The 12,200-nt window shown below is 40.1% G+C and overlaps 1 protein-coding gene across 4 annotated transcripts in view; it reads right to left on the reverse strand.

Moving 5' to 3' along the window:
- Positions 1–11,727, reverse strand: part of PRR7 (proline rich 7, synaptic) — a 75,064-nt gene extending 63,337 nt beyond the window's left edge. The window contains exon 1 of one of the 4 annotated variants that reach the window (XM_073620516.1): positions 11,054–11,727. The gene's annotated coding sequence lies outside the window, so the exon portion shown is untranslated. The other 3 variants (XM_073620515.1, XM_073620513.1, XM_073620512.1) reach the window with 3 other exon arrangements.
- Positions 11,728–12,200: the final 473 nt, after the last annotated feature.

The raw sequence follows: 12,200 nt of genomic DNA on the forward strand, positions 1-12,200 counted from the left end.
AGATAAAAATACATTTTCACAACATTTAAACATCCATTATGGGCCCAACAGAATATGTAACATGAAATTATAGGTAAGTTATCATCATTATAATTTATAAAAATTGTTGAACTAGTATCCACGTGTGCTGGACCTCAAACACCTTAATGCTATTCATGAAATACCACAAATTCGTCTATTGGAAACTATGGCGGCAACTTTAGGAGTTGTATAAAAATGTAATTACTATTACTAACATGAATATCACGTGATCAAATATACTATCTTTTTGTATACCTTAACACACACATGCATAACAATTAAGTTGAGTATAGTCATTACAAGTATGTTATGCCTTCACTTGTGCACACTATCCACTGTTGCAAGAATAGGGTTGGGGGGGGGGTCAAGAAGCATTCAAATGAATATTCTATACATATACAATGCCATTTAAGGAAGATCCAATGAGTTATATACTGGTAATGGCAATGGATGGAATAGGCACTGTACAAAAGATACCTATTTTATATTTGGTACAATTTACGCACAGTAGATCTGTTCCGCTGCATTTAAAGGCTGCTCGCATTCTCATCATCAAGTAATGTAATCTATGAAAATAAAGGTGCCAGTTTTATTAGGTAAGTTAGTGCAAGAGATAAGATGAGCATACAAAGTGCCGTAATAGTAACCCTAACCCATGCCAAATCATTACATTCATTTTTCATTAGAGATTAGTGGATGGTTATTTCAAGTTTAATATGAATAGGATTACCTTTAATTCGTATATCATAACTGATTCTTGCTATTTGCATATGTCCCCCAAAAAATAATGTTTTTGGTGATTATAAAATAGCTGAGGAAGCCTTGTCAATTAACATTGTCCCCTCCCCTGTGGCCAAAAGGGAACAACATTTCCAACAACAAGTTGGAAATGTCACATTTGGCCCAAAATGGCACAATTTTCTCCTAACTGTGTATGACCATATCTGTGGAATGGTAAGTCTACCCTGTAAAAGATTTGTCAATCACTAAAAGGGCCTACACATTATATGATAATCAGAGGGAAAATTCTTAATTTGGAATGATCATAAGATTTTCATATAGTGTATACACATTTGAGAAATATTGCGCATGTTCGCAAAAAATAAAAAAATTACAACACAGAATATGCAGCCATTCAGCTATTCATAACCATGAAGAAAATATCATAGGCATAATAATAATAATAATGTATAAAAATATGTATATGACAATATGTCACACAATTTCCTTTTATTAATTGTGAAAGTCATGCAGCAACATGTTAGTCTTCTTGTTTCTGTTGATCTACGGAGCAGTATGAAGCAGAAAATAGGTTCTATCCTATTTGACCAGCACTCTTGGAATTAGTGCACCCAATATATTTTTTGTTTTTTTGACCATCCCTGTTTGGTTTTGATTGTCTAGTTTGATCCTTAAGAGTTTGCTGTACTTACTATGTATGTACGCCACTGTTGTTTGTTATTCTCAAACTGTGTCTTGCCCACATTGCTTGCAAGTTCTACCTACTTTTACTATAAAAGTTCTATGGCTATACTGTTCTCTATTTGTACTTACAGTAAAGCCAGACATAGGAAAGAAGGAATTGGTTGCACACCAGACCATCAGATGCTTGAAAAGAAGTCATTTATTGCCGTATGCCAGTCATATATGCAGGGTACAGATAGTTGACGCGTTTCACACGGATATACAGCGCTTGTTTCACACGGATATACAGCCACTGGGCTATTATTACCAGTGGCTATAGCTGGTAGCAATAATCACTGAGAGTTCCCTGGTAGGGATGGCTCCTCGCACCCCCCACTGGGAGAACACATTAGCTTCGCGGGAGGAATTCCCCCATTAACACTGACTGTGACCCGTGGTTGCAGAAAAGGAAATTACACCATCTATGACAGGCTTAAACCTTTAATAAAAGGATTAAAACAGAAAAAATTGAAAGGTCCTAGGTTATAAAGGGAATACAGTATATGTTGAGCTGGACACAATGATGCAAAAATTATTCATTCATCAGAAATATTGATATAGTTTGATTTTTGACATGTTAATCTTCTTTGTATTAATAAAGTTTATTCAGATTATGTGAAGTTTTCTAAGTTATAAAAGAAATATCTGACTTCAACATTTTGCTGTCTCTATGTACAGTACTTTGCAAACGTTTTAGGCAGGTGTGATCGAATGTAAAGTAATAGTCAGCAATAGTTAGAAAATTAGTTGTCGAATTAGAATTAATTTTAATTTCGAATTCGAACAACATTTCATTTCAATATCGTTTATTTTGGATTTGTTTAAATTGGTTCCTATTGTGAACAAAACGAACCGCACATGTCTACTAAGGAGGGGGATCTATACTGGTACTACACTTGTGATTCCGGTGCTCTGTGCATTTGGCACTCCTGACTCCTGTCACCCAGTATGGTTTGTAACTAGACAAGCATAACATGGATTAAAGTGATTGTAAACCTAGGATTTTCATTTTTTTTAAATAACAAACATATTATACCTACCTGCTTTGTGCTATGGTTTTGCACAGAGCAGTCCCGATCCTCCTCTTCTTGGGTCCCCCGGTGGTGCTCCTGGCTCCTCTCCCCTGCCAAATGCCCCCCTAGCAAGCGGCTTGCTATTGGGGCACTTGTGTGGGTTCACTGTCGAGCCCTGCTCTGTCATTGACACACCGTGCATGGCTCAGCCTGCCCCCTCTCTCGCCTTACTGGCTGTGATTGACAGCAGCAGGAGCCAATGGCTTCCACTGCTATCTCTCAGCTAATGAGGACAGAGAGTTGCTGCTCTCAAGCACAGGTTAAGTTAAGTATTGGGGGGGGGGGGCAGAGCAGGCCACATTGCCATTGGCTCATGCATCTGCTGACAGAATTGGTGCTAAATGCCCTATATAGTGGTCAGTGACTGCACTCCAGAGATTGTAGGATGATCTTCAGCTATCAATACTCCTTGTTCCTGTGTATCCTGTATTCTTTGGATTACCTGTTACTGACCCAGCTGGCCTCTGGACTTTCCTGCTGTCTGATTCCTGGTTTTGACCCTGGCTTGATCTAAGGACTCTGCTTCTCTTGTCCAACCCTGTATGACTCTGGCTTGTTTCTCTGACTACTCTCCCGCCTGCTTCTCTGCTTTCCTGTGTATGACCTCGTCTCCGTTTGTGACCACACTTCTGCCTACTCCCTGGATATCTTCCCGTGTATGACCTCAGCTACCATCCTGACTACGCCTCCTCAGTCTGATCCTGCTAGCCTGACCTTGTTTCTGTCATTAATCCTACCAGTCCAACTGACAGTTACCCTGTGGTCTTCACTGCAAGCAACTTCCAGCACATCAACCTATATGGCACTCATGCTTCTTTGAGCCTAGTGCTCCCTGTTCTCACCTCCAGGGGTGTTTGTCGCTTAGACGCAAGGGAAGCTCTCTCATCAGATTGACCTCCAACCAGGTATGTGACATGGTGCTGCGCTGCCCCAGGTGTCCTCACTCCCAGTCTCAGGCTTGGATCTCCACTGGGATGGTCTCCCGCTGGCAGGCAAATATCCAGACAGAGGTGCTCTCTCACTCTCATGGTGCCAAGAGGAGGAACATTTCCAGTTTATTTAAAATCATCTCTCTACTCCTCCTACTGCACAGTGCCTATTGGGATCTGTAGTGTAAGGGGTCTATTTATCCCAATACATGGCTGCCGCCTTAAACTACAACTCTCAGGACTCCCAGCACTCTGCATAGAAGTCTATATGCTTGCTTGACTTAAGTTCTCTTCCTGCTGGTCAGAGGATAATGGTGCAGCATAGCATCAGTATCTCAGTAAAGGAAGAGATTAATAAAACTGCAATGTCTCCTTCTCCATATTGCTGTAGCCCAGCACTTGGCTACATACTCCCCCCACTAAAACTATTTGGTCCCCAAAGATGGGTCGAAGCCCTTAAAGCACATTGCATCCATAACATCAACTTAACTGGAACAAGTAACTGAAAGTGGACCTTTAGTCATTTTTTCAACTTTCCATCTATTAAATCTTCGGCCCTTGTTTTAACTTTGGATAGTAAAACATTTTTTTTTTTCTGCCAGTAAATACCTTATACAGCCCACTTCCTGTTTCTTGTCGGGTAAAAAAGCCTAGGCTTTTGACATCATGCATAGCTCTCTCTCTCACTCTCGTGAGAGTTTGCCAGGAAGGGAGAGGGGATGAGTCATAGGAGGGCCAATGAGGACTGCAGAGCTGGAGGTGTGCCTCTGTGTGTCTGTATAAATCCAGGAAGCAAACAGGCAGCAGCTTCAGCTGCCCACAGTTAAAATGGTTAAAATGGTTGCAGCCAGTCACTGGAGGGAGATTTCTGCAGCATATTTGGCAAGTACAGAATCACAGTATATATAAAATAATATGCAAAGTGGTTGGAGGGAAGCTTTAGAATGGCAAAGATGTTTTTATTACAAATGACATGAGCAGACTGCAGTTCCTCTTTAAGATGAACATCATTTAGCATGTACACTTTGAAGTTTCCCTTCCGGCTTCCTGGGGAACAGTTTCTGCAATGCTTTCAGAACTTCAGCAGTTAAGTCAGACACAGTCTCTCTGTTAGGGCATTGTGCCCTGAAATGCCCAGCTTCCCTGCAATGATAACATCTTCATACAGGGGATGAGAACATGTCTTCTTGTTTGGTTCCTATCTCTGAAGTTAGAGTGGACACAGTCTGCTTCATATCTGTTAGAGACTTTTGCATGCTTGCATGGGCCTCCATTACTTGCATCATGATTTGTTGCATTTTCATCTGTGCCTCCTGGGTCAGCAAATCGTTTGCTGCAGATTCCATTGAGACTCTGGGATTAGATGTGGTCAGCTGTTAAGCTTCCTCTTTCTTAAGTTGGGACTTGCTCGAAGTAGCTTGATTTTGACTCTTCTTGTCTAACATTCCCTCCTCCTCTCAAATTTTATTCACTAGTTGCAGATAGGTGGGAGCAGATCTGGGTGCCCTGTAAGCACTTGTAAGACCATGTAGTCCTCTCATGGATCTATACATTTTTTTTAAGGATTTGATGTAGGATCTTGTCTATCTGAGTTATGAAGTTAGAAAGCTTCCCCCCTCTTCGCTGGTGAATGTGTTTGAACTTTTATAATAAATCTGGGAGTTTCTCTACTTGTCTAAACACAACATACAACACCTTAATATAGTCTGAGGCTACACAGTCCTGCTTTCCCAAGTTGAAGTTGCAAATCACTTTAGCAGCAGGGCCCCTGAGACTCTCACTAATTCTCTGTTTTGTTAAAGCCTCAGGGATGTCTCACTCTTCTAGTTCTCGTGAAGCCTGGTCCATCCACGTTTCAAAGTCTTCTTTTCCAGATGGAACTGGGGTCTTCCCTGGGAAGAACCTTAGCTTCCAATATCCATGATTGATGGGGTGAGAGTTCTCCACTAACCTCCCTACATCAGTAAAGAAGGAACCAGGAGTCAACCCTGACACGTAGCTGGATTAAACATGCTTCTGCTTCCTCTGTCAGATGGACACAGTCTCCCAAGAGTTGGGCAGGGATGTCTCTTCTCCACTCTAAAGTGACTGTAAACCTCTGAAATGAAAAATGACCAGAACATATCCCTCTATAGTGTGTACTAGCCTCCATTTAAAGCACAGAGTGTGGTTTCTGTTTTCTCTATCTTTCTTCTGCTATCTGCATTAGTCACTTCTGACATGTTATTCCAGCATCACAGAATCTCAGGAGAAGCCCCCTTCCCCCAGCACACAGCCTGTGATTGACACCCTCAGCTGTGCATGAGACTGTATAGAGGGCAGGTGTGTCCTTTCCCTCCACTCATGTCTCAGATTACATTTAGCTCTCCTCTCTATTCTGTACAGTGTGTGATGTCAGATCCCCACCCCCTACCTGCTGAAGCTGAAAAATAACCTTTAATCTGTCTGTTTTAGATAACTATAGAGAAGAGAGGGCTGCAGATAAACATATACAACTTATGTAGGAGGATTTATTTCATCTCTGTATATCACCTTAGGATAGTCACCTCACTGGATATATGTAAGGGTTTACAACCAATTTAACCTTTTTCAGATTGTAAGGCTCTCTTCAAGAATGCCATTATATTATACCCTCTTACTGCGGATGATGCTCCACAACTATAGTCATCTGGGACCCATTAATCTACACATACAGTACACATAGCACATTATTTAGGGACAGTACATTTAACTCCCCAAAATTAGCTCTCTTACTGATACTTTCAGGACATATAGCATCTATTAAAGAAACCTCCCCAAAAGGAACCATGCTATTGGTCATATTATTTTTAGACATTTCAGAATCACAAAAATGCCATCCCTGAATGAATAGATTACATTTCTAAAAATACTCTGAAACTAAAATATAAAGATGCCTCTGACAATGATAACACCTTTGTGTGAAACATGAAGATTTGCATTGGCTTATAAAAGCCCAGTTGGCCACATTCACTCACAATGAAGTGCTGCAGTTTAAGCCCCCCCCCCCCCATTGCTTACACAACCAGCTGGATAGGGCTTCCTTGCATTATGTATGTAAGGGTACTCTTTCTTATGCTCTTATCTTACCGCTGACTGAAAACAGCAGTGATGATTGGTAGCCAATGACCGTGACCTAGGCTGAGAGCTAAAACAGCAATGTAATTTTGTCATGCTTTCATGTGCCTTACTGATTTATGCGAAGTACTATTTTTCGATAGTTCCACTTTAAATGACTGTACAATTATGTAGTGTTAAAAAATAACTATCTGTGCTGCTCATAATATTTTCTCATATGTCTACCTGAAATGTATATGAAGTCAATTTAATTTTTTTATTAAAATGTCTAAAAGAATTATAGTCAGACCATAGTCAGATGGTCAATTTCATTTTCAAACCTGCACTGTAAAATTACAGTTAAAGAATAGCCAAAATCAAAGTACTTTTTTTCATTTTGGATAGAATTTGGTTAAAGTAGTTCTTTGCCATCTGTGTCTTATTATGGAGATTTCCCTTCACTTTCTGTCCTGTAGACTCAACAGGAAGTAAGAGGATATCTTTTCAATGTGTGGGAAATTCTTCTTATGCCCTGTACACACGTTTTTCCGCACGGAATAAACTCTGAAGGTTTTTCCGACGGAGTACCGACGGAAATCCGCTGAAACTGTCTTGCGTACACACGATCACACCAAAATCCGACCATCAAGAACATGGTGACGTACAACACGTACGACGGGACTAGAAAAAGGAAATTCAATAGCCAGTAGCCAATAGCTTCCGTCTCGTACTTGCTTCAGAGCAAGCGTCGTTTTTGGTACGTCGGAACAGCATACAGACGAGCGGTTTTCGCGATAGGAATTGGTTCCGTCGGAAATATTTAGAACATGTTCTATTTCTAGGTCCGTCAGAATTTTCAACGTAAAAAAGTCCGATGAGGCATACACATGATCGGAATATAGAATGAAAAGCTCCCGTCGGACTTTTTCTGTTGGACCTTCTGCTCGTGTGTAAGTGGCATTAGACATTTTTCAAGGAAAGTGTCCCCACTGGAAAAATTCCCATCTATTCCTGTTCATGTAGCAACTTAAAATTTTGGATTCGCTCTCACTTTCATTCTCCATGACATTGGTGATCATTACAATTGGAAAGAGCGAATCTCCCTAACAAGAGCACAAACCCCACACCACTCCAATCCAAATCTCAAAAATAAAAAATAAAAAATTACTTAACTTTCACTGAATATGTACAACACAGACTGTTCTAACAAACAGTTTACCAGACCAGTTTGCCTGAAATCACTCATTTTTGCAGTGCACAATTAAAAAAGACCTACTTGTAAAACGCACTCAAACCCAGTCATTGAAACAATTTACCTTCATGGTAGATAATCCTAATGAATGTTGACAATAAATAAGAAACCATAGCTCTGGTCTAATTTTGTATGTATTTAAAGCTTTAAACTCCAAGAACAAAAACTTTAATTGAAATACATTACTTAATAGCCACAAAGGATATAAACCCACATTGTGTACACCAATTGCTTTTACAAATCGAGATTTTACTTTATAAATATATCAGTGACATCATCACTGTGTTGCACACAGCCTGTGTAGAGACCAGAGCTGTGGGAGGGGCCCAACAGCTCCACCCACTACAGGATGCCCACAGAGAACTACAGGAGGGGGTGGAGACCAGTCACCCTGCACAAGTAGAGAGAGCAGCAGTGATTGGTCTTTATTACAGGAATATCCTGCACAGAGGCAGAGTGTCACATTCGCCTCTTTTTCTACAGATCTAGAAGAAAAAACACAAGGATTTAAATAATAATTTGCATGCCTCTTGTATTTAGACAATATTTGCTTAAACTGGAGTTTAGCTTTAAATCTGAGTATATAAAATTAGAGGCTAATTAACTTGATCACAAATGTAGAGGTGTTCTAAATCATACTTAGCTCTTCAGTTCCCCAGCTTTATATGCCTGGATTTTAAAATATAAGCAGGCTTGAAAAGAGAACAACCTCTAACTTGAATGGATGAACTTGCCAAGGCCCACCAGCCTATCATCCATGTGTGTGTATGTCTTTAGAAGGTCAGCAGTTGAAGGCAAAACTTAAAGTAGTAACTTTAATAGACATAAACACATAAACAAATCAATGTGTCAATAGACGTAATCTAGCAAATTCGATGAATCAAAGTCACATTTTTAGTTCTCCTGAATATGTACATTCAGATTTGTCCAGTCAGTGGGAATCAAGCAATCAAGATTCATGATTCTCTGTATAGTTGCATGCGCAAACTCAGTTGAATCGAACATTTGCATTCCTCCAAGATGAGGTTTGCTTAATTCTTTGGATTCCTAAAACAATTTGTTAATTTTTAGACAGATTTTTTACTAATATTTACATGCAATACTGGTAGGCAACAAAACATCTGAAAGACAATTGATTTGAATTAATTTCCACATTTAGCATAATTATTCTGCTTTTCTTATTTTTATCCCAATTTTTATGGAAACTTTATCAAATATATATACATTTTTTAAATTTTTTTTTAGAAAATACTACTTAAAAGTAACAATATGAATACCATGTCACGTGGCAGCAAGATTATATACTTGCCCTGGTACGTAGCCTATAACCATACAGGAAAGTTTCACACAGTACCAAAGAAAATTTTAAGTTCCTGTTTCTTACTCCAGTTGCATTTATTGTGTGTATTAAATGGCTGTGTAGTAGTTAGCTAGAGTTGTGTCTGGAAGACTGCAGAGAAGCATATAGGTGTCTGGTGTATACCAAAAATGCGAAACGTCCATATGTGGCTTTTACGGTGCAGCTAAGTGTGCTACAGTATAGGCAATGCCTATCGTGTGAGTTACCATCCGCAGCAATTGCACAGTTAAGCTTGCAATAATGAAGTAAAATCAAGATATTCAGCATGGCATAAGGCCCATATCATTTAGGTATTATGTACATATTGAGAGTTTGTTTAAATAAATATGCATTTGGAAGAAAAGAGTTTAAATGTAGTGTTTATTGAAATACCAGTAAAAATCCATGTTTAATTCATATGGTGTATGCTACTTCTATTCTAGGATCCACATCCATAGCACATTCGTTAGCAACAGAGTAGAAGCAACAGGGAGATGCATCAAATCTACAGAATAACAAATAGAGACATTATGGACAACCCAATTTAATAATCAGACTATGCCAATACATACTATGCTGCTTCCATTATACACACACAGTTAATATTGCCTCCATATGGTGGTAGCAGAAAACTGTGTACACTTCTGCTATCTCTCCAAAAATGTGTATATATATATATATATATATATATATATACATACACACACACATACACAGATATATATACACATATATATATATATATATAACAATCATGCATACATTGTACACTGTGAGCTACCCTTCCATGCAGCATGCAATGCAATGCTCTACATCTATGCATGACACATAGGTATAATCCCCCCCTCACATCCTGTTATACATCAGACTCACCTCTTATTGTGTCCCCAATGATATATCACCCCTTATCCTATTGCCCCTCCCTTTGCAGAGGTTCCCTGGTACCTGAGGTTGTAGGGTAGCCTTGTGATTGGAAGCAAAGCTCTGCAGGAGACAGGCAGACAGAATGGTGCCAGCCTTTTGTTGCCTGGTACACTGAGCTGACAGTCTGTCTTCCTCCTTCCTACAACTCCCACCCCCAGATTTGGCTTGTGAAGGTTTGAGCCTCCCTGGGCTGCGTTCTTGTCTCAGTAAACGATTGCAGCTCCTCTGATGTGTGGTGTTGGTGGCACACTCCAAGGGACATGCAACATCTTATTCAGTGCCCACAGCTGGGGAGTCTGGCAGTATCTTTCAGGCACCAAAAACCTTGTTTTAAAGTCCACCCACAGGCTGTAGAATCAGCAGGCACCAGTTAAACCAGTTCATTGTGAAGGGTTGCAGCAGGCGGCTGGGGGTTCCTATCTCTACTGAGTAGTGACGAAGAGAGAATTCCCTTCTGCTTCCATTTCCTCACCTGATTTAATGCCCCTTGTTCTGTGTGCCTGCCTAGTTGTCATCATCATCATCATCAGCCCTGTTTGCCAGCACCACGTCTCCTCTCACTCTTGCTTTCTGTGATTCCTCCTCTCCCCCTCCTTATGATTTTCACTCATTTTCCGCTGTGCCTTATGTCAGTTCTTATTTGCTTCCTCTGTACGTCTGTCTTGTAGACATCACTCTGTTTTGTTAAAGTGCCTTTTTTTCTTCCTTTCCTCCTTTAGTCTCTATTTCTTACCTTTATTCTTATTTTTACACTCAATGATCTCAAAATTGCGTTTCATTGATCCAGGCAAGATAATTTTCCTTTTGCTTTACAGCGTCTCCTATTTCCTGGTCTCGTTTGCGATTTCCATTTTTTTTCCCCCTATAACTCCTGCCTAGCTTTTTTTTTTTTTTTTCTTCTTCTTTCTTATTTTCCCTCCCTCAGCTTTGCAGTTTGCCACTCTCGCAAATCCTCTAGTTTTATCTGTCTCTTTACCTTTCTGTCACACCAGAGAGCGCTCCCTGTCTTTAGGATTACACGCATCCACACACGCTTTCCTTTATCCTTGAGGGATGAACTGTCTGTGTCCCCAGTGCCTGGGTTCCCTTCTTTCACACTCCTCCTAACCCACCTCCTCCTCCAGCAATAATTTCCCTTTTTTCCGCTCTTCCCATTAGTACACCGAGAGCATCTTGCTTAATTGATTACATTAAAATCTTCGATTTAATCGAACTCTCGATGTACGACGAACGAATGGGCACAGAACGAGCACAGTAGGTGCCTATGCGGTATGACGGTGTGGGTGTAATGATTGCTTGTGCTGTTCTGTGTGTGCACACGTGCAATGTATATGTGTTGGCATGTGTTGCCAAATTCCTATTCATTACACTGCTCCCAGCTGTTGTCATGGTAACAGAGTATCCAGGAAATCACGACGCTCACAGGCACACAATGTGTCAGCACTGCTTTAGGAAAGGCAGTTGGGGGTGTTGAGGGGAAAAGTGCTTTAATAACTGGTCTTATTATATACAGAAAATTAGTCTGGGAGGGGAAGTGGACTACCGGAGAGATGGAAAGCTTTGTGTCCGGTCTTGTGTTTTCTGCATGAGAAAGCATCGGAAACAAGTCGTTCTTTCAGACTGCATGTCAGGCCCAGTGTTACATGGTTGCATATCCCATATGTTAAAGACAATATGGGCATCTCAGTATCCAGTCATGCCTCAGACAAGTAAAACATTAGCTTTTACATTCTTTAATGTATAGCAAATCTTTGTTACTAGGTAAAGCATCCTATCACTTTTTTATTATCCTTAGCATTTTTTTTTTACATCTATGTGTATTTAATTTTTAGAGTGTTCCCAGTTACAGCAGCTAAATGAGATGAGTGATCCTGTTATGATGGCGTTTTAGGGCTATTTTCATTTGTCAGTAAGGTTGTCCATTTCTTTGGCTTTGCAAAGAAAAGCATAACTTCAAATAATGGGGCCCCAAAGCAAAATAATAACAGGGCACCCTTCAGCTTGTGTCATCCTACTCCAACATTCTTGTCTAATACCCCTGATACTGCTTGTTTAAAGTTGTTCTAAAGTCATTCTAGGCATTAAAGCGGTGTTCCGCCCACATATTTTTATTTATTTTTTCG

This window comes from Aquarana catesbeiana, linkage group LG03, assembly GCF_042186555.1.
Source record: "Aquarana catesbeiana isolate 2022-GZ linkage group LG03, ASM4218655v1, whole genome shotgun sequence".
Lineage (NCBI taxonomy): Eukaryota > Metazoa > Chordata > Amphibia > Anura > Ranidae > Aquarana > Aquarana catesbeiana.